Source organism: Orcinus orca, chromosome 2, assembly GCF_937001465.1.
Source record: "Orcinus orca chromosome 2, mOrcOrc1.1, whole genome shotgun sequence".
In the NCBI taxonomy this organism is placed as follows: domain Eukaryota; kingdom Metazoa; phylum Chordata; class Mammalia; order Artiodactyla; family Delphinidae; genus Orcinus; species Orcinus orca.
In genome coordinates, this window is record NC_064560.1 from 171,470,370 (window position 1) to 171,497,680 (window position 27,311).

At 39.3% G+C, this 27,311-nt stretch overlaps 1 protein-coding gene across 5 annotated transcripts in view; it reads left to right on the forward strand.

Moving 5' to 3' along the window:
- Positions 1-27,311, forward strand: part of RGS6 (regulator of G protein signaling 6) — a 582,626-nt gene that overhangs the window by 33,897 nt on the left and 521,418 nt on the right. The window lies entirely within an intron of this gene.

Consider the following 27,311-nt stretch of genomic DNA (forward strand, 5'->3'; position numbering starts at 1 on the left):
GTGTCTGTGTTCTGTGTAGGGTTGACTGACGGTTGATGGCTCCACAAATGTTTTCTGCCTAAACGGCCTTGACTGTTGAATGAATAATTTTCTTCTCATATCCTCTGATTCCCGAATTTTAAAATTCAAGGAAGTTAGGTCTTGTCATCCTTGGTATTGAACACTTGAAAAACACTCTATGGCTTAGTTTTCTTTAAACCAAAGATTGCCTGAACAATGCAGATAGACACGTGTTGTCATTTTGTGTAAAGGCCTTAGTGTAACATTAATTAATTGAATGTGTTCAAACCCGTAGTACAGATAAGATCTGGTCTAGATACTGTGGGAGGGACACAGAGGTGTGTATGTATTAGACAGTTTATAGCTGGTAGGAGACATAAGATGTACACAGATAACTGTTATAGCGTCCAAGTGTTAATTTCCAAAAGAGAAGTGCAAGTAGAGAGTTACATAGTCTCAGAGGAGGGGGCGATTACTTCCAGCCTCTGAGATCTGGGATGGGCTGTGGAGGAGAGGCCTTTGAACTCAGTTTTAAAGGATCTGTAGGATTCCCTTCTGTGGAAAATAGAAGTGAAGAGCAACATTCAAGGCAGTGAGATGCATTCAGCAAAGGCAAAGAGCTAGAGGAAGTGAAGGGCAACCAGAACCAGTTAGCTTGGGCAGAGGATGAATTACAAATAAATGGAGTAAATGGAGGAGAGATTTGGGGAAGAGAGTCTGGGATGGAGCCAGATTTTAGAATGTTGAATCATAGGCAATTTAATCATCAAAAACTTTAGTGCCAGGAGTTGTGAGATCAACATTTCTTTGGGATTATGAGCCTTGCGCCAGTGTGCCAAGTGGACTGTTATCGAGGGTGGGTTGGAGGCTTTGGTGGGGCGCTTCCGTATCTGTGAGAAAGGTAAGGAGGACCCTAATCTAGCAGGGAAAATGCCCCTCAGAAAGGAGCAGGACTGAGCAGAGGGATTAAAGAGTCTGAATTAGCAATGACTTGGAAACGGAATGAATATGAAATTAGAAGGTGAATAAAGAGTCAGAGATAACTGGGTTTTTGACCTTGGGTGATAGAAAGGCATTGGTGCTATTAATTCAAATAGGAATATTGGGAAGCATATGTTTTAAAGGAAGGAAATATGGTACATAAGTTTTATTTGTGCATTGCTGAATTTGAGGAAACAGTTGCTGCTTCTCATACACCTTTTTGATGTCTGCACGTTTGTAAAAATGTAGCCTAACTGTATCATATATTAATAAGGAAAATGAGTTCATCTCATTCCTTTCGCTAAATATTTGAATTGTCTGCTGAGTTCTGTGTATTCTGCAAGATTCTGTGTTCTGTCTATGTTAATCATATGTGCAATGTTGAACTAGATATTCCTGGATGAACAATATGGTGGATTTTTCTTTTTTCCTTGTAAAAACAGAGCTCTCAAACTAATCTTGCTTTTAGTACCAAATTCCTTAATCCTTTGCTTTGAAAAAGAATGCTTAGATAACCCATCCCTAAGACAGATGTTTATTAAGTTGTAGTAAAGAAAAAAAAGATTAGTGGGGCTAACCAAGTTGTGAGGCATATAGAATAATATAGAGACGTTTATTCGTTACCTTCTTAACCCACCTCAAACTAGGAGACCCTCTGCCAAGCACATAGGAACATGGGGTTTGGGGTCAGATCTGGGTTAAAATTGCAACTCCGCCACTTCCTAGTGGTGTGACCTGGAGTCGGTTATTTAACTTCTGTGAGTCTCTGTTTCTTCATCCAGAAAAGGGGGAAAAGGTGGGAGAAAGGATAGTACCTCCAGGAGTTACTGTGAAGATTCATTTGGATAAAGTAATTAAAGCATCTTACATCCTGCTTGGCATAGAAGTGGTCCATGATTAATGCTTCTTTTTTTTTTATCTTTCGGTCTTGTAGCGATAGTAACACTTGGAGAGGAAATAAATTATAAAATATATAAATGTTGGTGCTGTTAATAAGGTGATTAAAGTGCATTTATACAGTGAGTTGCTTTTTATGACACAGGAAAACAAGGCAGATATTTTTATTTTATTCAGGAGGTTGCAAATTAATGGATTATTAAAGGTTAATAAGAAATGTAAAGGTCATGTAATACAAACATCTTCCCACAAGAATGTTTGGTATTATGTTGAAAGGGAAAACTTCCTACAGGTTTGTGGGAACTTGATTTTTACTTTTTAGGTGGTATCAGGGGGCTCTTCATTTTTAAATTTTAATTTAGCTACAAAGTTGTAAAATGCTGTAATTGTTTAGAGAAATGACTATTAGTTATTTGGTTTCTATTTTGGAAATCTGTCTTGCTTCCTCATGATAAATCTGTGGGGGGTATGTATGTGTTCATGTTATTTGCTATGTTAGTTAATTGGTATAAAAAGGACATTGGATCTGTGCCATCTATTAGAAAGAAAGCAGGCACACTTATTGCCCCGTATGGGTCCAGGACCTGGAATCATTTAAACCTAGTTAGTTTGACTCACTTAGGCCCTGGTTGTGTTTGAAACATGGGATATTCACCTAGTTTTCTGCTGTAGACTGACCACTGCCTATGACCAAGACTTACCTACTGCAGGACACTATCCTCAAGGTATAGGTAAAGATTGAATCTTGAAACCAAGGTTGATTCAAAATGTTTTCTATGGAAGTCCTCTTGTATAATGATTTATTCAAGGTCATAGCTATAAAATCAAACCTTTTCTCAGAGTTCTACAGCAAAAATTTACATTAAAAATGTGGAAATAGTGCTTTCATTTTAATTTTCTTTCTCTTGCTTGTTATTTCTTTCTCTTGTCAGATGTTTTCAGTGTGAAATTTTTGCTTGGACTATGTTGTGTTGATTCAGATGCTGACATTTAAAAAGCTAAATGTAGAGAAATGAAACTTTTGAGTAAACCTCCGACTAATAAGTGTCCATAATGTTGTTGTGACTTTTAAATGCCATTTAGGATGGTAACCTTCTGACATATGAGTAATGATGGGTGGGTTTCTTAAGCCTATACTTTTCAGAATACTCTTTATTTTCTTTTCATGTGTTCTATGTCATTAACTATGAGAAGTTATCCTTTCCCAAGGCATGATTTATTTATTGACTTGAGCAGGCTTTCTAATTTAGTTTTTTTAATCCTTCATATTCACATTTTGGATTGGAGGTGTACATGAAAAATGTATTGGTCACATTAAAAGTCTACTTAAAAGAAAGTCTTAATTATTCATTGTTGTCTAGACCTGTTAACCTTTTTTTCTTTTTCTTTTTCTTTTTTTAATCCTGGATCCAAAAGATCCTGGGGTCATTGAATTGCCCAATGTAATGATGATATTTGAACCTGGCTATACATCAGATCATTTAGGGGTACTTTATAAAAATGCTGGTCCTCAAAGAACCCGCAAGTTGTTTGTGTTTAATATGTCTGAGCTGGGTCCTAGGAATCTGAGTTTTAAAGTGTTCTCAAGAGAATCTGATGCCCAGCTAAGTTTGAAACACATTTATTTAGTGTCTTTTAAAATATCCAGGTGGAGTATGCAGTGTAAAGTCATGGGGAAGTTGGTGTCTTGAATTGGGTTTTTGATTTTGTAATTATTTGTAGATCTTTCAAGATGTAGAAAAACCAGGCTCTTAAAGAGTTAGAATTGAGGAATTTTAGTAGCTTCATCTTAGAGATTTTCTAGTCAATACCTTCATCTTATAGATGGGAAAATTAAAGTATGGGGAAGATGCATAACTTGCTGAAAGTTACTTGGCAATTTCCCAGTGAACCGGTGATTGTGTCCAGGTAACTCGAAAGCCCAATTGGTGTCCTCTCTCCTGTTATGTTATCAATCACAAACTAACATTACTACTACATTGTTGGGGCTGAAAGCCATTGGTTAAATTAAATAAATGAAAATACCACGTGGCAGATCTTTGGTTTTCGAGGTTATTCTCAGAGGTGTGACTTGGGTTACCTTTGAACATTTGTAATGCTCAAGTTTCATTCTTCTTGCTAGTGCTCTTGTTTCCTGGGTGAAGATGTTCTGAAATGTTTACTTTCTTTTATAGCTAGGAATTCTTTTGAGTAAGAGTAGGTTGCTTTCTGATTTTATCTGGTTCTCTGAGAGGTGTTGGTAATGTCTCCTGACAAATTTCCACCTGGACTGGCAATGTTATTTGGTAGAACTCTGGGAAATTAAATGGTAGGTGGACAGAGAAAATTGTAGCTTACCGTGACCCAGGCTAGGGTCAGGAGGTGGTACGATGTGATGGAAGATGCCAAACAGGGAGCCAAGAGCCCTGGATCACTTACTGCTTTGATTCTCTCGATGGGGAACTTCATCTTCCTGGCTCTGTTTCTTATTTTGCCTTCCTCCTTCCCAAGTAAGGAACACGTCTTACAAAAAATATGTATGTATTTAGTGTCTACATAAAATAGAAAGAAGCATGATACAATTAACCCTGTTTACTCACAGGGTAAACTTAATAAACAAACTCAATAAATAAAATACTGTTTTGGCTTCATTTCCTCTTATGTAAAGTGATGGGGATTGGACTAAATAATGTGCACAGAACTTCTCTGCAGTGATTTTGAGAAAGCTAGCAGCAGGACATTGTTTTGGAATTCATTGACGGCAGTTGTAGAGGCCAGTGCAGTTGAGAGTCAGGGAACCTGCAGACCCTGGTGACCAAGGCGCAATGAGGATTAGAAACTCTTTAATTAGCAAATATGTATCAAGTGTCATTTGTGTGCCAGACACTGTTAGATGCTAGGAAGGCAAGATGGATACTATTCCCTGAAAGAACCCATTGGCCAGTGGGGCAGAGATGGGATAACTAGGCAATTGCAATGCACATAGAGGTACATTGAGGGGTCTGGGAGGAGATAGAAGGGTTGGGAGGTCCATATCAGGAGAGAGGATTATGATGTCATAGAAGACATCCAGAGGGTTTGGCCTGCCTTAATTCTTGAAAGACGAATAAGAATTAACCTTGCAGAGAATGGGAGAAAAACTGTGGAGGCAGAAGGACTAGCACATGCAAAGGGACAGAGTTGTAATGTATACTGAGTTCTGGAAACTTCCAGTGGCTGTTTTCCTGGAGCTAGGTTTCTGTGATGAAGGTTGAGAAATAAAGCTGGTTAGGTAGATTAGGGCCAGATCATAAAAGATCTTATACATCAGGCAAGGAGTTTGGATGCTGTGCAGGTATCTTCTCTTTCTGTCTCTGCGCCCACACTCCCCTGCTCTATATGCTGCGCACTGTACCATGTGGACTGCATCTACAGGGCTCCCGTGACCTCTGGCTTTCAATTGAATTTGGTCCATGGGAGCCTGAGGAGAGGTGGGGTGGGGGGAGGAAGAAGAGCAAGGTCAGGGTATTTCTTCCCCTGGCCCCCTCTTGGCAAGGTCTCGCACTGGCTGTGTCCCTTGACTGAAGGTCATTGCTCCTCTCTAGGCAGACTGCTCTCCTCCTCTGGGTCCAGATACCCTTTTCTTCGACTCATCCTTTTGGGCCTTGGGGTGGTGGTTCCAGTTTGTATTAGTAATCTATTGCAGTATAACACATCACCCCCCAACTCAATGGCTTAAACACGACATTTATTGCCACAGTTTCTCTGGGTCCATAATCCAAGTGCAGATTAGTTGGGTCCTCTGGCTCAGGATCTCTCACAAGCTACAGTCAAGATGTTGGCTGGAATTGCAGGTTCATCTGAAAGTTCAACTGGGGAAAGGCCCACATCCAGGCTCACTCATGTGGTTCTTGGTGGGATTCAATTCCTTGAGGGTTATTGAATGATCGCCTCGGTTCCTCACTGTCTGTTACTCTCAGTTCCTTTCCATATGTGTCTCTCTATAGGGTAGGTCACAACATAGAAGCCTGTTTTATCAGAGTAAGCAAGGAAGAGGTGAAGGGTGGGGGGGTTGGCAGTGGGAGTCATACTATTTTATAACCTAATCTTGGCTGTAACACTCCATCCCTTTCATTAGGGGCAAGTCTCCAGGTCTAGCCCTCAGTCAAGGTGAGGGGTTTATACAAGGGCACAGATACCCAGAGGTAGAGATCATTATGGGCCACTTCAGAAGCCATTTACCATAGGGTTCTACTTCCACAAGTCAGAGGTTCCTGAATGTTCCCTCATGGTTCCCCTATGCCCTGCTACTTCTTTATACTTGATCCTTTCTGAAATAAACCTTCCTTGAATTGTCCTATATTTTATTTGCCATCTGCTTGCCGATAAGCCTCTGACTCATACAGGTCTAATCCCCGAAGCAAAGAGAATCCACTGAGATCCCGTTTCTCTTCGCAATGAAATTCTCCACAAAAGGATTTAAATCAGGGAAGTCAGTGTTCAGGATGGGATTGCAGAGGGAGGCTGTAAGAGAAATGGTAGGATTAGTGAGCAGAAGAATAGTTTGGTGACTTTACAGGAATTCACGGGAGGAAAAAATGATGTCCAACTCAGTGGCAGTGATAATGTAGATGAAGAGAAGTGCTTGAGAGCTGTTTAGGAGGTAGAATCTACAGGATTTGGTGACTGATACGATGCAGGGCAGATCTGATGGTAACGAGAGGGAATGAGAGGGTTCCTCTAACTAGGTTATACCTGGGAGTTGCCTGAAGGTCTCTGGGGCAACAAAATTTTGAACCAAATAACAATGGAACTGGATTGCCTTCCCCTCTTCTTGTATGTAGATAAATCAAGAGGGTCATGGAAAGAGGCTGTAACTGGACCAGGATATCTGGCTACTTATTGTCACTGCCCCGCTAGTTCACTTTTGGCCCTGCACAAGTTGTTTCTATGTTTTATGAAGTCCAGTTTTGTCATTTGTGAAATGAAGTGTTAACTAGGCTGAGTGATCTCAAAAACACTTTCAATTCTGACATCCCAGGGCTTTAATGATCCGTAATAAAGAAATCCACATTTTATTATGCTTATTCTTTCATAGCCTCCTTTGCTTTCTTTTTAATTTTCTTTAAAAAGTTAACCCAAGTAAAATTTTAAAACACAGGGATGTCAGTATGTTTAAGACAAATACTTTCTGGTCTTGGCTGTCTTTCATTTTCTTGTCTTTTTTTTTTTAACATTAAATAAAATTCCCAAGGACAAACTACAGAGAGTGTTCTGGGTAACTAATTTAATCGTTCAATCTGCTTTTTAAGATTCCTTTCATTAAATATTTTGAAGGTTCTTAATTGCCTTAGGAAAAAACTGTTCTGTTTTCCATTTCCCCTAGGATTAAACTTGTGAGGGGAAATGCTTCCCATCCCATTATCTTGGTTGGCAGGAGACAGGAGTGCAGGCAAGTTCCAGACCAGTGCTATCAGTGTCCACAGATGAAAGGGATGGTATTTTTAGTGTGGAGAATAGCTCAGTGTGGTTTAATATGATGTGTTTGCCTGAATATAACTTTCTAGTTTGAAAGCCTTTGGTGTACTTAAGGCTTCATTTCATTTTTTCCCCTCATTTCATTTCAAAGAGTCTAAGATTTTACACTTTGGCAGACAGTTTATTACTCTAGCTATTGATACTCCTGTATCCTTGTACTATGGAGAACCTGAGTGGCCACTGAGGGGATTCCCCATTCTCAGGATTTTTTTTGAACAAGAAAAACTAAAAGTTAATAAATGTCTGTGAAAGGAAAATAAATGTGTTAAATCACTGGGGGGGGGTAGGAGGGTTATTTTTAAAAAATCTGTTAGTTTGCAAATACAAATCAAAATTGAAAAAAGGCAATGAGGGAATGGAAGAAATATACAAAGATATAAATACAGATATAGACATACACCCATTCCAAAAGAATATCCATACTCTTTGGTGAATAATATCCAAAGATGGAAATAAATCAAATGTCTCTTGAAAGGGAATTAATTAATTAATTATTCATATTTGGGATGATCCCACAGTTAGGTTACTGAACTTCTGTTCTGGTAGACCTAATAATTGCTTTGAAAGGGTGATGGTTACTGACATCCGGGGATATGGTCAGATTGACTGTTCTTTATTTTTAAAACCCTATAAGACTTTATCCTTTTTCTTTTACTTGCTAAATATAATGGTTATGTAGATGTATTAAAAACTATTGTTTCCATTATTCTTAATTATTTTCTGCACCTCTGTGTTTACATCTGGAGTCATTTTTCTTTTGTCTGAAGAACTACCTTTAGTATCTTCTGTAGTGCAGGTCTGCTGGACATAAATTCTCTCAGTTTCTCTTTTTCTAAAAATGTCTTTGTTTCATCTTCATTTTTTGGAGGGTGCTTTTCCTACATATGGAATTCTAGATTGTCAGTTATTTTCTTTCCACACTTTAATGATAACTTTCTTTGTCTCTTGGCTTCTATGGTTTTTGTTGTGAAGTTATCTGTCAGTTTTGTTACTTTGTTGAATGTCATCTCTTTTTTTAATCTTTGACTGCTTTTAGGATTTCTTTCACTTTGGTTTTAGCAATTTTACTATGAGCTGTTATTTTCTTTTTACTTATTCTTCTTAAAGTTAATAGCAGTTCTTTTTATTTGATTGGTGTTTGGAAAATTCTCAGCCATCATCTTCTCAAGTATTGTTTATGTCTAGTTTTCTCTTTTTACTCTTCTTGGGATTTAGTTCATATAGTATGACTTTTTCTCTGTGTTTCATGTTCTTTGTGCTCTTTTCTGTATTTTTTATTCCTCAGTGTTTCAATATGGATGTTTTCTACTGACCTAACCTCCAGTTTACAAATTTTTTCCTTAACTGTATCTAATCTGTGGTTAAATCCATCCAATTGAATTTATAACATTAGTTATTACTATTTAAGTTCTAAAATTTCCATTGAATTCCTTTTTATAGTTTCTAGTTTCCTGCTAAAATTCTCTATTTTGTCATTTAATTCCTTAAACATATTAATCATAGTTATTAAGTTAGTACCTGATACTTCAAAATCGATATCACTTGCTTGATTGTTTATATTGTCTTCAATTTTTTTTCTAGTTATTTTTTTCTTAAGTTCTGCACATTGTTTATACAACTAACATTGAGAGATAATTTTTAAGGCTCTGGGGGAATGTTATCTTACTCCAGAGGGTACTTAGTTCTAACTGTTTCTTTTTTCTATCAGTTAGGCAAGGGGCAGACTACCTTAATCTAATCAGATACAGAGAGTATATGTAGCAGGATTTTAGTTCTTGTTAGGGCTAGTATATTTCTAGATCACCTTTACTCTTGGGTGCAAGCTCTTCTGGTCCCAACAAAACCCCTGGATGTTCGCTCAGTTTCCTCATCCTTGGTGACTCTGACCTTCAGTTGTTGTCCCTTGAGCTCCATGAGACTTCTGAAAGCACAGATCATCTTCTCTGTCATGCCTTTTGCTTAAGAAATTGGCAGTGTCCTGAGAGGAAAAAGACACTCCAGTTACCAGGCTCATCTTCTTAGCTCTCTTCTTTTTCAGATCTTGGTCTAAAGTTCTTACTGCCTTTGTAGCGCTCCAATGCCTTCAGACAAATTTAACAAAACATTTTTCAGTCTCTCTGGTTACTCTCAGCAGGAGGGTTTTCCTGAAACATTTACTTAACCAGTGCCAGAAGTAGAACCTTAGAACATTGGCTTTGAAGGAAGATAGATCTGTCCCTGATAGCCTCAGTTTGCTCTTAAAATGTTTTAGAAAAGACATTTCCTGAGTGGTTTATTGGTTTAGGGTGGCAGTGGTAGAGATGAAGAACATGAGAGACTTTCAGTATATTTAGAAAGTAGAATTGACTTGGAGGGTGAGAGAGAAGGATTTGGGGCTGATGACTAGGATTTGGGCCTGGGTAGTTGGGTGACTGGTGGCACCAGTCACTGGGGTAGGTAGGAGGAGGAAGATGACTCTAAAGTGTAATATCACCACAGTACCCAAATGACATTTATTCACCCCAACCTAGTTCTACAGAACTCTAGAAAGGGGGACTATGTCAGGCAAATAACTCTAATAGGAAATGGGCCTGAAAAGAAGCTTTATCTAAAGGAAATCTTACCTGGCTCTAAAGAGCTTTTTGGTCTAGAAAACAGGACGTAGTTTATACCTGTCAGTATGACACTTCTGAACATTTTTGTATTTGTTTCCTAGGGCTGCGATTACAAATTGCCACAAACTGTGCGGCTTAAAATAATAGAAATTTATTCTGTCACAGTTCAGGAGGCTAGACGTATGAAATCAAGGTGTCAGCAGGGCTGTGCTCCCTCTGAATGCTCTAAGGAAGAATCCTTCCTTGCCTCTTCCTAGCTTCTTGTGGCTGCCAGTAATCCTTGGTGTTCCTTGGATTATGGCTGCACAAATCCAATTTTACTTCCACCTTCACATGGCCTTCTGCTTCTGTGTCTTCACATGGCCTTCTTATAAGGTCATTGGATTTAGGACCCACCCTAATCCAGTCCAATTCAGATCTGATATTCACTTAACTAATTATATCTGCAAAGGTCCCATTTCCAAATAAGGTCACATACACAGGTGTCAGGGGTCAGGATCTCAACATGTCTTTTGGGGGGACACAATTCAACCTGTAATAGTTTCTAATTTTTCTCTGCCTGAAGCTTAGCGCTCCTTGCAAAAAACAAATCAACAAATAGTATATATTTTAATAAATTTATTTATTTTATTTATTTATTGTTTTTGGCTGCGTTGGGTCTTCGTTGCTGTGTGCCGGTTTTTCTCTGGTTGCGGCGAGTGGGGGCTACTCTTCGTTGTGGTGCGCGGGCCTCTCATTGCGGTGACTTCTCTTGTTGTGGAACACCGGCTCTAGGTGCACAGGCTTCAGTAGTTGTGGCTCACAGGCTCTAGAGCACAGGCTCAGTAGTTGTGGCACACGGGCTTAGTTGCTCCGTGGCATGTAGGATCTTCCCGGACCAGGGCTTGAACCCGTGTCCCCTGCGCTGGCAGACGGATTCTTAACCACCGCACCACCAGGAAAGCCCCAACAAGTAGTATATTTATTGAACATCTGCTTCTGGTAAGGCACTGTAATTTATTCCCCCCCCCACTTTTGTGTGGGGGAATAAAAAGTAGGGTACCACATGGTCCCTGTCCTAGACAATTTTAGATTGTCCTAGACAATCTCTCCAACTGGGGAGACCAGGGGTGGTGCAAGACTAAGGAAGAAAATAAGCATTTATTAGCTACCCAGTGTATACCAGACGCTGTCCTGGGTGCTGAACATACACTGAATCATTTAATCATTAGAATAGCTTGTTAGGTAGGTGGTGGTCACCCTATAATTCAGATAAGGAAACTGAGTTTCAGAAGGGTTAAACAACTGGTATGGGTATTTGAATCTGGGCTTGCTTTATTTTAAAGCATGTGGTTTTTAAAAATAAGTTGAATTACATAAAAAAAGAAAAAAAAAGGAAATTTCAAGGCTGTTTATAATTAATTACAGGAGAGTTGGTGTGCACAGGATAGGCATCCAGAGGAAAAGAAATTTGAAGAGAAATGACGTGAATTGCATCTTTAAGAAAGGGTAGGATTCAGTCTGGTAGAAAGAGAGCCAAGAAATGATTCTAGGTGATGGGTGCTATCTGAGAAAAATATGAGATGTTAAGAAAACATAAGATGATAGGACTTCCCTGGAGGCACAGTGGTTAAGAATCCACCTGCCAATGCAGGGGACATGGGTTCAAGCCCTGGTCCTGGAAGATCCCACATGCCACAGAGCAACTAAGCCTGTGCGCCACAACTAATGAGCCTGCACTCTAGAGCCGGCAAGCCACAACTACTGAGCCTGCCTGCCACAGCTACTGAAGCCTGTGCGCTTAGAGCCCATGGTCTGCAACTAGAGAAACCACCGCAATGAGAAGCCCGCGCACCGCAACGAAGAGTAGCCCCCTCTCGCCGCAACTAGAGAAAGTCCGTGCGCAGCAACGAAGACCCAACACAGCCATACATACATATATACATACATACATAAATAAATCAAACATAAGATGTATTTAGGAGATAGTATATTTTATAATACTAAATCTAGGAGCTGTGCCTGATGTAATAATAGCCTCATTCTTTGTATGGAGACCCTGAAGCATGAAATCATAAAATATTTTTAGTTCTGAAACTCACATGGCAAGATATTGGTACAGCTGAGCTTTCCACCAACTGATTTTCTTTCTCCCTTTCCTCTTAAAAAACAATTTGTTTTCCATTTTAAAAGTTATAATTGCATTTTGAAAGAATCGAAGCATGAACTATAGAAAAAAAAATCTCACATATTCCTACCATGCAGATATGACTACAGTAACATTTTGGTCTGTTTCCTCCCAGTTTTTAAATTTGTATCAGCAGTGTATATATAATACATTAACCTAATGGGTAATCATAGTGTATGTACAATTTGATGTTTCCCTATCATATCCTAAGCATTAATCTGTGCCACAATACATTATCATTATCATAGTTTTGAAGGTTGCTTGATATCCTAAGTGGATTATGTCCCATAATTTAATTTTGTAGTCTCTCCTAATTAATAGCAGAATTTAGAATTCCTAGGTCAAAAGGCATAAACTGTATTGTAACTCCTGATACCCACATCCACACCCACACACACTTTTTTTTTCTAGAGGGTCAATCTTGGTTTTTGCATGGATAGACTACGTTTCCTTGGGTAAAGTTCTGTGTCAGCAGACTGCAGAGAAAGAGAGTGAGGGGATTTCTAATAATCAGGGCCAGTGTCTGCTTCACTCTCAACCTCTACACCAGCTGCTTCGTGTGCTGCTGCCTGACTAGCTTTGCAGCACCAGCCTTGTCTCGGGAGCCTCAATGCTGGGGGATTCAGACACTTTCAACCTGGAACCTTTCCAAGCCATTTGCTATTGTGTCCTCTATTTGTTTATCTTAAGCAACTAACTAAATAAGAATAACAGCTCAGCCTCTTCTCACTCCCCACAGCATTTTTCCTGCCTCACCACCCCTGCCTATAGTTTAACCGTGGGGTTGCTTCTTATATTTTAAAGCTCAATACAAAAGCACAGTCCTGAGAAGCAGCCAAGTCCTGCAGCCAAGTTTGAAGAATAAAACTTTAAAACAGCCCTTCTGTCACCCACTGGGGAGGGGAGGCAGGCTTTGCTATAAATAAGTCACATTCCATTTCTATCTCATCCTTTGCAGTCCTCTTGGATAACGCTTTTCATACATGACTACAGTGTTCTCGAACTGCCCACTCGCCCCTTTCAACCTGCCATCTTATATCTCATTTTATTTAAATGTTTAGTGGTTCTGGAGTTTAGGGACCCTGCCTGAGAGAGGGCTAGAACTTTCCTTTCATCCTCCAGGGTTAGGTGTCATGAGACGAAGCGGCCGACTTGTTAGAAACGATACTTTATCTGGCACATTTTTAGCAGATGCCTGTATTAGTTTTCTACTGCTGCTGTAACAGATTACCACAATTTGAAACGAAACAGATTTATTCTCTTAGAGTTCTGGAGGTCAGAAGTTGAAAATGATTTGGCCGGGCTGCATTCCTTCTGGAGGCTCTGGGGGAGAATCCACTTCCTTCCTTTCTCTGGAGGCTGCCCACATTCCTCAACCCAGGACCCCTTATCACTCTGACCTCTGCTTCAGTCACTGTGTCACTTTCTCTGACTGACCCTCCTGCCTGTCTCTCACAGGAAACTGTGATTACATGAAGCCCACCCAGATACCCCAGAATAACCTCATCTCAGAACCCTTAACTTAATCACACTCTCAAAGTCCCTTGTGCCATGGAAGGTAGCATATTCACAGGTTTTAGGGACTAGGTTGTGGACATCTTTGGAAGGGGCATTTATTCTGCCGGTCACACTGTCTATCTTTGGAAAGGGAAGGAAAAATAATTTTGGAATTTTATCTTTTTTTCATAGCTGGGGAGGGTGTGTGCTGAAGGATTGGTATTCCTTTCAGTGTTTGGTAGATACAACCTAAATTAAGTCTGGGATATCCATTTGTATTGGGCCAAGTCCATCTGAGGGCAGAAAAGAGAAGCCTTTCAGCAACCAGCAGTGAGGATGGGAGGGTGTTTCAGTTAAAGACCTTCCTTCCTCTTCACTGGGTGCCCTTATTAGGCCCTGCTCAGGACACGAGCAAGCCCTTGCCGTTGAAGGGAAATGACCGAGCAGGTGCATTCAAAATAAATGAAGGAAAACCTCCTTTACTGTAGCCCCATATCGTGTGGCTTCCTTTTAGGACTGTTTGTCTCCAGTTATTTTATATTTTAGAATCTATACAAATCATGGTACTGAGCAATATAATTAATAAACACTTTCCCCATGGCTGGCCAGCCAGTACAGTAGAAGACCATGACCTTACATTTTTTTTAAGCGATAAGAGAGAGTGCTGTCAAAAGGCACTACCAAATGTAAAATAGATAGCTAGTGGGAAGCAGCCGCATAGCACAGGGAGATCAGCTCGGTGCTTTGTGACCACCTAGAGGGGTGGGATAGGGAGGGTGGGAGGGAGGGAGACACAAGAGAGAAGAGATATGGGAACATATGTATATGTATAGCTGATTCACTTAGTTATAAAGTAGAAACTAACACACCATTGTAAAGCAATTATACTCCAATAAAGATGTTAAAAAAAAAAAAAAAGGCACTCACCTTAGCCTGAGAGGAATGTCAGTCTGCTTGTTGCCTTTCCTGAGCCCTCTCTTTCCACCCTTTTTCATGCACTGGCGAGGAGCTGTGACATGTAATGGCCAACAAAAGGCACACAAGTGCTAGTGTTGGCAGTAAAACTGCCCAGGAAGAGCATGACCCTGGCTGCTAGAAGGATTCAAGGTAGATGAGCCCCTCCAGGGAGCTAGTCAAGGAAGCATACGGTAGAGCCTAACTGTCAGCAAGGGATTGGAGTGAGCTTTTTCTCCAAGAAATTATTAATATCATTAAGTTCACTGCCTTCCTGGGAAGGAGAGGTCAGTAGGTGAAAACAAACAGGCTACTGCAGCTGATGACACATTACAACTTTAGGACAGTGGTCGGCAAACTACTTGTCCTGGGACCAAATCCATCACCGGCCCAGTTTTTGTATGGCACTCCAGCTAAGGATGGTTTTTCCATTTTGAAATGGTTGGGAGGAATCAGAAGAGGAGCAACATTCCATGATGTGTGAAAATTATGTGAAATTCAAATGTCAGTGTTTGTAAATCACGTTTTATGGAAACAAAGCCACGCCATTGCTTTACCAGTTGTCTGTGGCCTTTGTTGTGCCACTGTGGAGGAGTTGAGTGCTTATGACGAGACACTGACCATATGACTGGCAGAACCTAAAATATTTACAAACTGGCCCTTTACAGAGCCGTTCGCAGTCTCTGTTTAGGGGATTTGGAAGAGACTGAAGAAGCATCTGCCAACGTCCTTGTTGGGACAATATTTCCATAGGAACCAAGACCCAGTGATTCTGCATAGTGTTGGCTCATTTCCAGGAACCCACGGAGAGTCTAACTGCAGGATGGGCAAAGGAGAGGACTTAACTGCAGGATGGGCATACGAGATAACTCGGGGACCAGGGTGCATTCATGTGCTATAAATAACACACAGGTCCTGTCATTCCACCCTGGAAGGGTATGTTCCCCTTTACTGAGGGGTCACAGAGTTTGTACCAGTGCTTTACAGAAGAGATTTTGTTTGTCTGGTTGTTTGTTTTTTTTAATGAAAAAGAGCATATTGAGCCGTTGGAAGTGTTGGGCTGTGTGTTCTGAAATGTCCTGGTAGGAAAAGCACTAGCTACCTACGTTTCAGATGCAGCCAAATGGCTCTCCTCCCTCCAGGACCCACTTTGTCTGGGTATCTGGCCAGAGCTTGGCACGTGATTGCTCACACTGATAGCACCTCTGCAAGTTCACTGCTGTTATTCCCACTCTGCCTGCGAGGAGAGGGGCTTCTGGTGGGTAAGCTCATGCCTGGGGTTCCACTCAAGGTGTGAAGCCATTTCTTCACAGACCAGGCTCTTTTCATAAGACCTGGAAGGAACAGTCCAACCACCTGGGAAGCTGCTTAATTCTGGTCTTTAATCTAGGATAGCAGGGCTATCACAAGCTCATAAGCAAAATGTCCTAATCACTGAGATATAGTATTCAGGAATAATATTAAGTACCATCAACAGACACTTAGGTTGTTTCTGTGTCTTGGCTGTTGTGAAGAATGCTGCAACAGACATGCGAGTGCAGGTGTCTCTCTGAGATCCTAATTTTGTTTTCTTTGTATATATACCCCAAAGTGGGCTTGCTGGATCATATGGTAGTTCTACTTTTAATTTTTTGAGGAACCTCCATACTGTTTTTTTCATACTAGCTGTACCCACTTACATTCACTAGCAATGAGCAAGTGTTCCCTTTTCTTCACATCCTCGTCAATACTTGTTGTCTCTTGTCTTTTTGATGATGGCCATCCTAACAGGTGTGAGGTGATATCTCATTGTGGTTTTAAAAAAATTTCTATTTTATATTGGAGTACAGTTGATTAATAATGATGTGTTAGTTACAGGTGTACAGCAGTGTAATTCAGTTATACCCATACAAGTGTCCATTCTTTTTCAGATTCTTCTCCCGTTTAGGTTATTACTCTCATTGTGGTTTTGATTTGTATTCACGATAGCCAAATATGGAAACAACCTACGTGTTTGTCAGTGGATGAATGGATAAACAAATATGGTATGTGTGTACGATGGAATATTATTCAGCCATGAACCACAAGGGAAATCCTGCCATTTGCGACACAATATGCATGAACCTGGAGGATGTTATGCTACGATAAATAAGCCAGGAAGAGAAAGACAGATTCTGTATGATCTCACTTATGTGTGGAATCTAAAAAAGAAGTTGAACTCATAGAACCAAAGAGTAGAATGGTGGAGTAGAATCAGAACTGCCAGGGGCTGGGTGGCAGGATGGCCGGCAGGAAATGGGGAGATGTTGGTCAAAGGGAACAAACGTTCAGCTATAAGATGAGTAAGTTCTGAGGATCTAATGTACAGCATGATGACTATAGTTAATCAGACTGTATTGTGTATGAAATTTGCTAAGAGAGTAGATCTTAAGCATTCTCACCACACACACACACACGTAACTATGTGAGGTGATGGGTGTGTTCATTAACTTTACTGTGGCAAATATTTCACAACTTATATGTTATATCAAATTATCATGTTGTACACTTTAAATATATGCAAATTTGTCAATTATACCTCAGTGAATCAGGAAGAAAACTAACTTCCCCTTTATAGTTCCTTCCATATCCTTTACATTATGTTCATGACAGTCCTGAGGTATTATTTATTTCTACTTTGTGGATCAGGAAACTGAGGCTCAGAGAGGTTAAGAGACTTGTCTAGGGTCAACTAGCTTTTAGTGGCAGAGCCAGACCTTCTGACCTGGGATCTGGTGCCCTGTACATTACTTCCCATTGTTTCTCTATGAGGCAGGGCTGGCCTGACCGTGTCACTCAAACTGATCTTAGCCAAGGACCGTGCTACTGTCTAGGCTCACCGTCAGTGGTGGCTCATCTTCATCCTCATTGGTGGTCACCAACCGGCCTCCAAAGACAAATTTCACATCCTAGCTGTCTTTGGACATTACTTTAAAATTGTGGCTCTGTTGACTACAGTGTATGTCTGAATCCCTTTCTCTTCCTCATTTACCACATCTGTTGCTTGTGGTTTAGCCCAAACAAAACAGAACCAAACCAAAAATGGATTCCCATTTACGTGGTCCTTGCCACATGGCATAATGCATGTGTTCTGCTCAGAAAAAGGCTGAAAAATCATAGGGAAATGCAGCTTCAAAGGTTTGCATTCTTGAAGACACAGGAATATATCATTAATCAGAACTGCCGCTTACTGCTGAACAAATTTCATCTTAGGCAAATTTTAAATACTGGAGAAGATCCAACTTAAGCATGTATAACAAACACTCTGTCCTGGTTTCGCCCCAATCTCGCACATTCCCTCTCAGTGTTTGTCACTGTAACTTCCTCCGCCCGCCCCAGGAATCCTTGGCCTCCTTCTCTTATGCATGTGGTCTGGGGGCAAACTCCTGTACTCATATACTGATCTGTCGATCCTGAAATTGCTATCCCCCCTCCAAATTCCAAACACCTGCATCCAGCTACCAAAAGGGCATCTCTGTTTGAATTCTCCTCACTTACTGCAGACTCAACTGGTAGAACATAAATATTTGTTTGCCCTCCTGAAACTTCTCCCTCTGCAGTTCAGTGGGAGCATCATTCCCCAGCTAGCATCTGAGTAAAAAACCTGAATCTGATTCTCCTTGACAAGAACCTCACTCACCCCTCTGTGCCAAGTAAATATTTTAATTTTTATATGTGTCACATTCTGTGTCTGTCTCCCTATGATACTGTAAATGCTTGGCACCAAGTAGGCACTAAATAAATGTTTGCTGAACAGACCTGTTGATTAAGCATTCCTGAAACATATCCCATTATCTTTCCCAGATGAGATTTGGGGCCACATGACTTCTTTTACAGGATGGATCGTGTAACTCAGTCTTTGGTTCAAAGATTGGTAGCAACTCTCCAAGCTTTGCAAACTTATTTATCTTAGGAATGACAGGGCTTGGCTGCTCTCCACGTCATGTAACAATTCTGCTGTCACATTTCCCTCCTTGCTTTCTTTCTTCCCTCTCCCCCATCTTTCATATTCCTGTCTGTGAGAGAGAATAAGAAGAAATGAAGACGAGAATACAAATCCGTATTTCTCTCACCAGTTAAAAATATCCGTTTTACCATTACGTGTGTTGTCTTCTCTCTGTGTCATAATTAAAGCAGTTTAGTTTCTTTCTTTTAGTTTTTTTTTTATTATTGCAGAAATAGTTCCCATTTATTGTAAAAAGAAAACCCAGAAATTATAGATAAAAACACAAAGAAGAAAATAAAATGTGTAAAGCTCCACCTCTTACTCAGGGATAACTTTTACCGGTACACGGGCCTCTCACTGTTGTGGCCTCTCCCGTTGCGGAGCACAGGCTCCGGACGCGCAGGCTCAGCAGCCATGGCTCACGGGCCCAGCCGCTCTGCGGCACGTGAGATCTTCCCGGACGGGGGCACGAACCCGTGTCTCCTGCATCGGCAGGCAGACTCTCAACCACTGCGCCACCAGGGAAGCCCCCGAGATAACTTTTGAAGTACCTACTTCCATACCTTTTTTCCTATTTGCATATTTTAATAAAAATGGAGACTTTCTATTCTTGCTGTTAGGAAACTTCTTTTCACTAAATAGATTGAGAACATTCTCCCATGATTTAAATATTCATCTAGATCAGGAGTTGGCAAACTTTTTCTGTAAAGAGCCAGATAGTGAACATTTTAGGCTTTGTGGGACATACTACTGTTATAGTGCAAAAGTGTAGATAATATGTAAATGAATGATCATGACTATGTTCCAATAAAGCTATTTACAAGAACAGACAGTGGGCCAAGTTTGGCTCATAGGTTCGACTATAGTTTGCCTATGTTTGCTCTGGAATATCATTTTTAATGGCTAAACAGTATTCTACTTTATCCATATATCATGATTTACTTAACCAATCAGAATAATAGCTACTGTTGTTTGAGGCCTTATGCTGACCTTGGCACTTTTCTGGGTTTGCTCTATGTACTTTCTTTTCCTGCCTATAACCCTGTGAAGTGTAGGTATCATTCTTTTTATTTAACAGATGAGGAAACTCAGGTAAAGAACAGGTAGGTAATTGGCCTTACTTTAGATGGCAAGTTGAAAAGACAGAATTTAAATTTGTTAGATTTTGAGAGGCCAAGCTCTTAACCACTCATTATGTTTTTATGCATATTGGTGGTTATTTCCTTAGGATAAATTCTTAGAATTACAATAACAAGTGCATTTTAAGGCTTTTGATCTATGTTGCCAGGTTGATTTGATGTCCGTTTCTCAGGTTGTATATAACAGGGCTTTTTGTTCTTCACACCCTTGCCTATAGTGGGGACTCTTAAACCTTTGTGGTAATAGATAAATCAAACCTCATTGTTTTAAATCACATTAAAAATTATAAATACAGATAAACACTAATCTTATGCATATTTCTCATCTATATTTTTAAAAACTGAAGTATAGTTGATTTACAATGTGTGAGTTTTAGGTGTACAGCAAAGTGATTCAGTTATACATACATATATATCTTTTTATCAGAATCTTTTCCCTTATAAGTTATTACAAAATATTGAGTATAGTTCCCTGTGCTATACACTAGGTCCTTGTTGGTTATCTACTTTATGTATAGTAATTTGTATATGTTAATCTCAACTCCTAATTTATCCCTCCCCTATATGTCTTCTTAAGTGAATTTTTCATTCATGTCTTTTCCTCATTATTCTTTAAGATCATTTGTCTCTTCTATTGATTTGTTGGAGCCTTTCAAATAAGGGACTCCTTTGGTGTTAATGTTACCTTGCTTGTTATGAAAATAGCCTGTTTACTTTAAAGCGATATTGTCTTTACATTTGAAAAGAATTAAAGAGAAAAGTATCCTGTTTTTAACATAATAGCACCCGTCAGACTTCTGGAATTTAAAAAACAGAAAAAAAACAAAAAAATCTGTAAGTTAAGAGAGAACTTATTTCTTCTGGGGAACTTGTTCCTTTAGTTTCCATCTCTTAAGTCACTAGGGTTTGTGTTCTTTAATTGGAACTACTACTTTGCTGTGGCCATGGCAACACATCTTAGCTGCCATGAACAGCACACACCTTGACAATATATTTTTTTAGAGAGTGGTTTTCATTAACCAGTGTATTGTGGAGAGTCTAGATGAATTAATGGGTGTAGACCCATAATTGTATAATAATAACAGTAATAAAAATAGTAAAATTAACAGTTACTATCTACAGATCACTTACTGTATTCCAGCCACAATGCTAAATGCTTTGTATTATTTAATCTGATCTACACAGTAATCCTAGGTTGTGGCTATTGTTATTACCCCTAGTTTATACATGAAGAAATTGAGACACCAAAAAGTTAAGTGGCTTGCTCTGGCTATACAGGTGGTAAATACTGGAGTTTGACTTCAACCCCGATGCTGTACTGTTCTGAGTCTTACAGGCTTATTCTAAAAGCATGCTGGGGGGTATATGTTTACTTAAACAGTGTGAGCATGCATGGCCAATATCTTGATTGTAAAAGCTGGGGTTAGCACTGCGAGACTGAGACAGCACTAGGATCAATGGCCACAGTAACTGCCAGGATTTCAGAACCTACGCTCTTACAAAGATCAGAGTTTTGGTGCTTCATTAGATTTAAAGAGCCCAAAGGGTAGCTGCTTCAATGTATTTTATCTTGGGCTTCTCTTGAGGACCATCAAATTAGAAGAGGGTCTCTGATGGGGAAAAGGTGTAATAGTAAGGCATCCTAGGCACTAGGACAGAAGAACCACTGCTTTTGTTCTAGTTTTATTGAAGGGTAATTGACAAAATTGTGTATAAAAATCACAACATGATCATTTGATATAGGTTCACATTATGAAATATTTGCCACAGTAAATTTAATTAAGACATCTGTCACCTCATGTAGTTACTTTTTTTGTGTGATGAGAATGCTTGAGATGTGCTCTGTGAGCAAATTTCAGGTGTACAATACAGTATGATTAACTATAGTCACTATGCTATACATTAGATCTCCAGAACTTAGTCATTTTATAACAAAGTTTGTACCCTTTGACCAGTATCTCTTCACTTTCCCCATTCCCCAGCCCCTGGCAACCACCATTCTGTTTTCTAGTTCCATGAGTTCAACTTGTTTTTTTTCAGATTCCATATATAAGTGATACCGTACAATATTTGTCTTTCTGTGTCTGGCTTATTTCACTAAGTGTAATGTCCTCCAGTTCATTTATGTCGTCACAAATGGCAGGATTTCCTTCTTCTTTTATGGCTGAATAATATCTGTTTTGTGTATATATCAGCTTCTTTATCCATTAATCCACCTGTGGACACTTGGGTTGTTTCCATGTCTTGGCTATTGTGAATAATGTTGTAATGAACAGGGGTACAGATATCTCTTCAAGATACTGATTTTATTTCTTTTGGATATGTATCCAGAAGTGACCTTGCTGGACCATATGGTAGTTCTATTTTTAATTTTTTGAAGAACCTTCATACCGTTTTCCATAATGGCTGTACCAATGTGCATTCCCACTAACAATGTACAAGGGTTTCATTTTCTCCACATCCTCTTCAACACTTTTTGATGATAGCCATTCTGACAGGTGTTAGGTAATACCTCATTGTGGTTTCGATTTGCATTTCCCTGATGATTAGTGATGTTGAGCATCTTTTCATGTACCCATTGGCCATTTGATTGTTTTCTTTGGCAAATGTCTATTTAGGTTCTTTGTCCATTTTTGAATTGGATTATTATTGTTATTGCTATTGAGTTATATGGGTTCCTTATATATTTTAGATATTAACCCCTTATGAGATATAGTTTGTAAATAATTTCTCCTATTCTGTAGGTTACCTTTTCACTTTGTTGACTGTTTCCCTTGGTGTACAGAAGGTTTTTAGTTGGTTGTAGTCCCACTCATTTATTTTTGCTGTTGTTGACTGTGCTTTTGGTGTCATATCCAAAAAAATTGTTGCCTAGACCAATGTCAAAGAGCTTTTTCCCTACGTTTTCTTCTGGGAGTTTTACAGTTTCAGGTCTTATATTTAAATCTTTAATCCATTTCCATTTAATTTTTGTGAGTGCTGTAAGAGAGGGGTCCAGTTTCATTCTTTGGATATAGATTCCAGTTTCCCCAACACGTTTATTGAAGAGATTATTATTTACCCATTGTATGTTCTTGGTGCCCTTGTCAATGATTATGTGACCATATATTTGTGGGTTTATTTCTGGGCTCTCTGTTTTGTTCCGTTAGTCTGTGTGTCTGTTTTTAATGCCGGTACCATACTGTTCTGATTACTATAGCTTTGTAATATAGTTTGAAATCAGGAATTGTGGTGCCTCCAGTTTTTTCTTCCTTCTCAAGATTGCTTTGACTATTCTGGGTCTTTTGTGCTTCCATATGAATTTTAGGATTGTTTTTTACCAATTCTGTGGAAAATACCACTGGAATTTTGATAGAGATTGCATTGAATCTGTAAATCGTTTTGGGTAGTATGTATATTTTAACAGTGTAAATTTCTCCAATCTATGAACATAGGATATCTTTCCATTTATTCGTGTCTTCTTCATTTTCTTTCATCAATGTCTTATAGTCTTCAGGGTACAGATCTTTTACTTCCTTGGTTAAATTTATTACTAAGTATTTTATTGTTTTTGATGCTACCATAAATGGGTTTGTTTTCTTAATTTTTCTTTCAAATAGTTCAGTTTTAGTGTATAGAAATGCAACTGATTTTTGTTGATTTTATATTCTGCAACTTCTCTGAATGTTTTTATTAATTCTAACAGTTTTTTTGGTGGAGTCTTTAGAGTTCTCTATGTATAAGATTGTGTCATCTGAAAATAAAGATATTTACTTTTTCCTTTCTAATGTGGCTGCCTTTTATTTCTTTTTCTTGCCTAATTGTTCTGGTTAGGACCTCCAGTACCATGTTGAATAGATTCTTGTCTTTTTCCTGACCTTAGAAGGAGTACTTTCAGCTTTTCATTGCTGAGTATGATGTTAGCTATGGGCTTGTCACATAGGGCCTTTATTATGTTGAAATATGTTTCTTTTACACCTAGTTTGTTGAGAGTTTTTTTTTTTTTAATCAGAAATGAATGTTGAATTTTGTCAAATGCTTCTTCTGCCTCTATTAAAATGATCCTATGATTTAAAAAAATTTTTTTATTAGAGTTTAGTTGATTTACAATGTTGTGTTAGTTTCAGGTGTACAGCAGAGTGAATCAGTTATACACATATATATATTTTCATTCTTTTTTAGATTATTTTCCTATTTAGGTCATTACAGAGTAATGAGTAGAGTTTCCTGTGCTATACAGAAGGTCCTTATTAATTATCTATTTTATATATAGTAGTGTGTATATGTCAATCCCAGTCTCCTAATTTATCCCACCCCCCTCCTTACCCCCTGGTAACCATAAGTTTGTTTTCTACATCTCTAACTCTATTTCTGTTTTGTAGGTAATTTCATTCGTAACTTTTTTTAAAGGTTCCACATACAAGTGGTATCATATGATACTTGTTTTTCTCTTTCTGACTTACTTCACTCAGTATGACAATCTCTAGGTCCATCTATGTTGCTGCAAATGGCATTCTTTCTTTCTTTTTTCTTTTCTTTTTTTTCTTTTTCTTTTTCTTTTTTTGCGGTACGCGGGCCTCTCACTGCCGTGGCCTCTCCCATTGTGGAGCACAGGCTCCGATGCGCAGGCCCAGCGGCCACGGCCCACGGGCCCAGCCGCTCCGCAGCACGCGGGATCCTCCCGGACCAGGGCACAAACCCGTGTCCCCTGCATCAGCAGGCAGACCCCCAACCACTGCACCACCAGGGAAGCCCTATTTCTTTCTTTTTAATGGCTGAGTAGTATTCCATTGCATATATGTACCACATCTTCTTTATTCATTCCTCTGTTGATGGACATTTAGGTTGCTTCCATGTCCTGGCTATTGTAAATAGTGCTGCAATAAACACTGGGGTGCATGTATCTTCTCAAATTATGGTTTTCTCTGGATATATGCCCAAGAGTGGGATTGCTGGATCATATGTAGCTCTATCTTTAGTTTTTTAAGGAACCTCCGTGCTGTTCTCCATAGTTGCTGTACCAATTTACATTCCCACCAACAGTGTAGGAGGGTTCCCTTTTCTCCACACCCTCTCAGCATTTATCGTTTGTAGACTTTTTGATGATGGCCATCCTACCTGGTGTGAGGTGATACCTCATTGTAGTTTTTATTTGCATTTCTGTAATAATTAGTGATGTTGAAAATGATCCTATGATTTTTATCCTTCATTCTGTTAATGTGTTGTATCACATTTATTTATTTGCATATGTTAAACCATCCTTGCATCCCAAGGATAAATCACACTTGATTATGGCATATGATTCTTTTAATGTGCTTTTGAATTCAGTTTGCTAGTATTTTGTTGAGGACTTTTGCATCTATGTTCTTCAGGCATTTTGGCTTGCAATTTTCTTTTCTTGCAGTGTCCTTGTCTGTCTGCCTTTGATATCAGGGTAATGCAGCCCTTGTAAATTAAGTTTGGGAGTGTCCCCTCCTCTTCAGTTTTCTGGAAGAGTTTAAGAAAGATTGATATTAATTCTTTAAATGTTTGGTAGAATTCACCAGTGAAATCATCTGATCATGGGCTTTTCTTTGTTGGGAGGTTTTTGATTACTGATTCAATATCCTGACTCATTATTGGTCTCCTTAGATTTTCTGTTTTTTCATGACTCAGTCTTGGAATGTTGTATGTTTGTATGGATTTATCCAATACTTCTTGGTTATTCACCTTTTTGGTATATAACTGTTCATAGTAGTCTCTTATGATCCTTTTGTTTCTGTAGTATCAGTTATAATGTTTCTGCTTTCATTTCTGATTTTACTTCTTTGTCTCCTCTCCCTTTTTTTTTTAGTCTTGCTAAAGCTTTGTCTGCTTTGTTTATCTTTTCAAAGAACCAGCATTTTTTTTTTTTTTTTTTTTTTTTTTTTTTTGCGGTACTCGGGCCTCTCACTGTTGTGGCCTCTCCCGTTGCGGAGCACAGGCTCCGGATGCGCAGGTTCAGCAGCCATGGTTCACAGGCCCAGCCACTCTGCGGCATGTGGGATCTTCCCGGACTGGGGCACGAACCCGTGTCCCCTGCATCGGCAGGCATACTCTCAACCACGGCGCCACCAGGGAAGCCCCCCAGCTTTTAATTTTGTTTATCTTTTCTATTATTTATATAGTCTCTATTTCATTTACATCCATTCTGATCTTTGTTATTCCCTTTCTCCTAACTTTGGGCTTAGTTATTCTTTTTCTGTTTCCTTGAGGTGTAAAGTTAAGTTGTTTGTTTTAAATCTTTCTAGTTTTTAAAAAAAATTTTTTTTTGCTGCATTGGGCCTTTTTGCTGTGTGCAGGCTTTCTCTAGTTGTGGCGAGTGGGGGTTACTCTTCATTGTGGTGCGTGGGCTTCTCACTGCAGTGGCTTCTCTTGTTGCAGAACACGGGCTCTAGGCACGCAGGCTTCAGTAGTTGGGGCACATGGGCTCAGTAGTTGTGGCTCACGGGCTCTGGAGTGCAGGCTCAGTAGTTGTGGTGCACGGGCTTTGTTGCTCCAGGCATGTAGGATCTTCCTGGACCAAGGCTCGAACCTGTGTCCCCTGCATTGGCAGGTAGATTCTTAACCACTGTGCCACCCAGGGAAGTCCCTCTAGTTTCTTTTCTTTTTTTTTTTTTTAACATCTTTATTGGAGTATAATTGCTTTACAATGGTGTGTTAGTTTCTGCTTTATAACAAAGTGAATCAGTTATACATATACCTATATCCCCATATCTCTTCCCTCTTGCATCTCCCTCCCTCTCACCCTCCCTATCTCACCCCTCTAGATGGTCACAAAGCACCGAGCTGATCTCCCTGTGCTATGCGGCTGCTTCCCACTAGCTATCTATTTTACATTTGGTAGGGTATATATGGCCATGCCGCTGTCTCACTTTGTCCCAGCTTACCCTTCCCCCTCCCCGTATCCTCAAGTCCATTCTCTAGTAGGTCTGTGTCCTTATCTCTGTCTTGCCCCTAGGTTCTTCATGACCATTTTTTCTTTTTTAAGATTCCATATATATGTGTTAGCATATGGTATTTGTTTTTCTCTTTCTGACTTACTTCGCTCTGTATGACACACTCTAGGTCCATCTACCTCACTACAAACGACTCAATTTCATTTCTTTTTATGGCTGAGCCCTCTAGTTTCTTAATATAGATGTTTGTTTCTATAAACTTCCCTCTTAGAACTCCTTTTGCTACATCCCATAGGTTTTGATATGTTGTATTTCCATTTTTGTTTATTTCAAAGATTTTTTTAAAATCCCTTTTGATTTCTTCTGTGGCCCGTTGGCCATTCAGAAGTGTGTTAATTTCCACATATCTGTGAATTTTCAACCTTTCCACCTGTTACTGATTTCTAGTTTCATACCTTTATTGTTGGAATAGATACTTGATATGATATTAATCTTCTTAAATTTCTTAAGACCTGTTTGTAGCCTAAGATATGATTTACATTTGAGAATATTCTCTAAGCACTTGAGAAGGATGTGTATTCTGCTGCTGCTGGCTAGAATGTATATGTACTTTAGGTCTATTTTATCCAATGTGTAGTTTAAGTTCAGTGTTTTGTTATTGGTTTTCTGTCTGTATGATCTATCCATTGTTGAAAGTGGAGTACTGAAGTCCCCTACTATTACTGT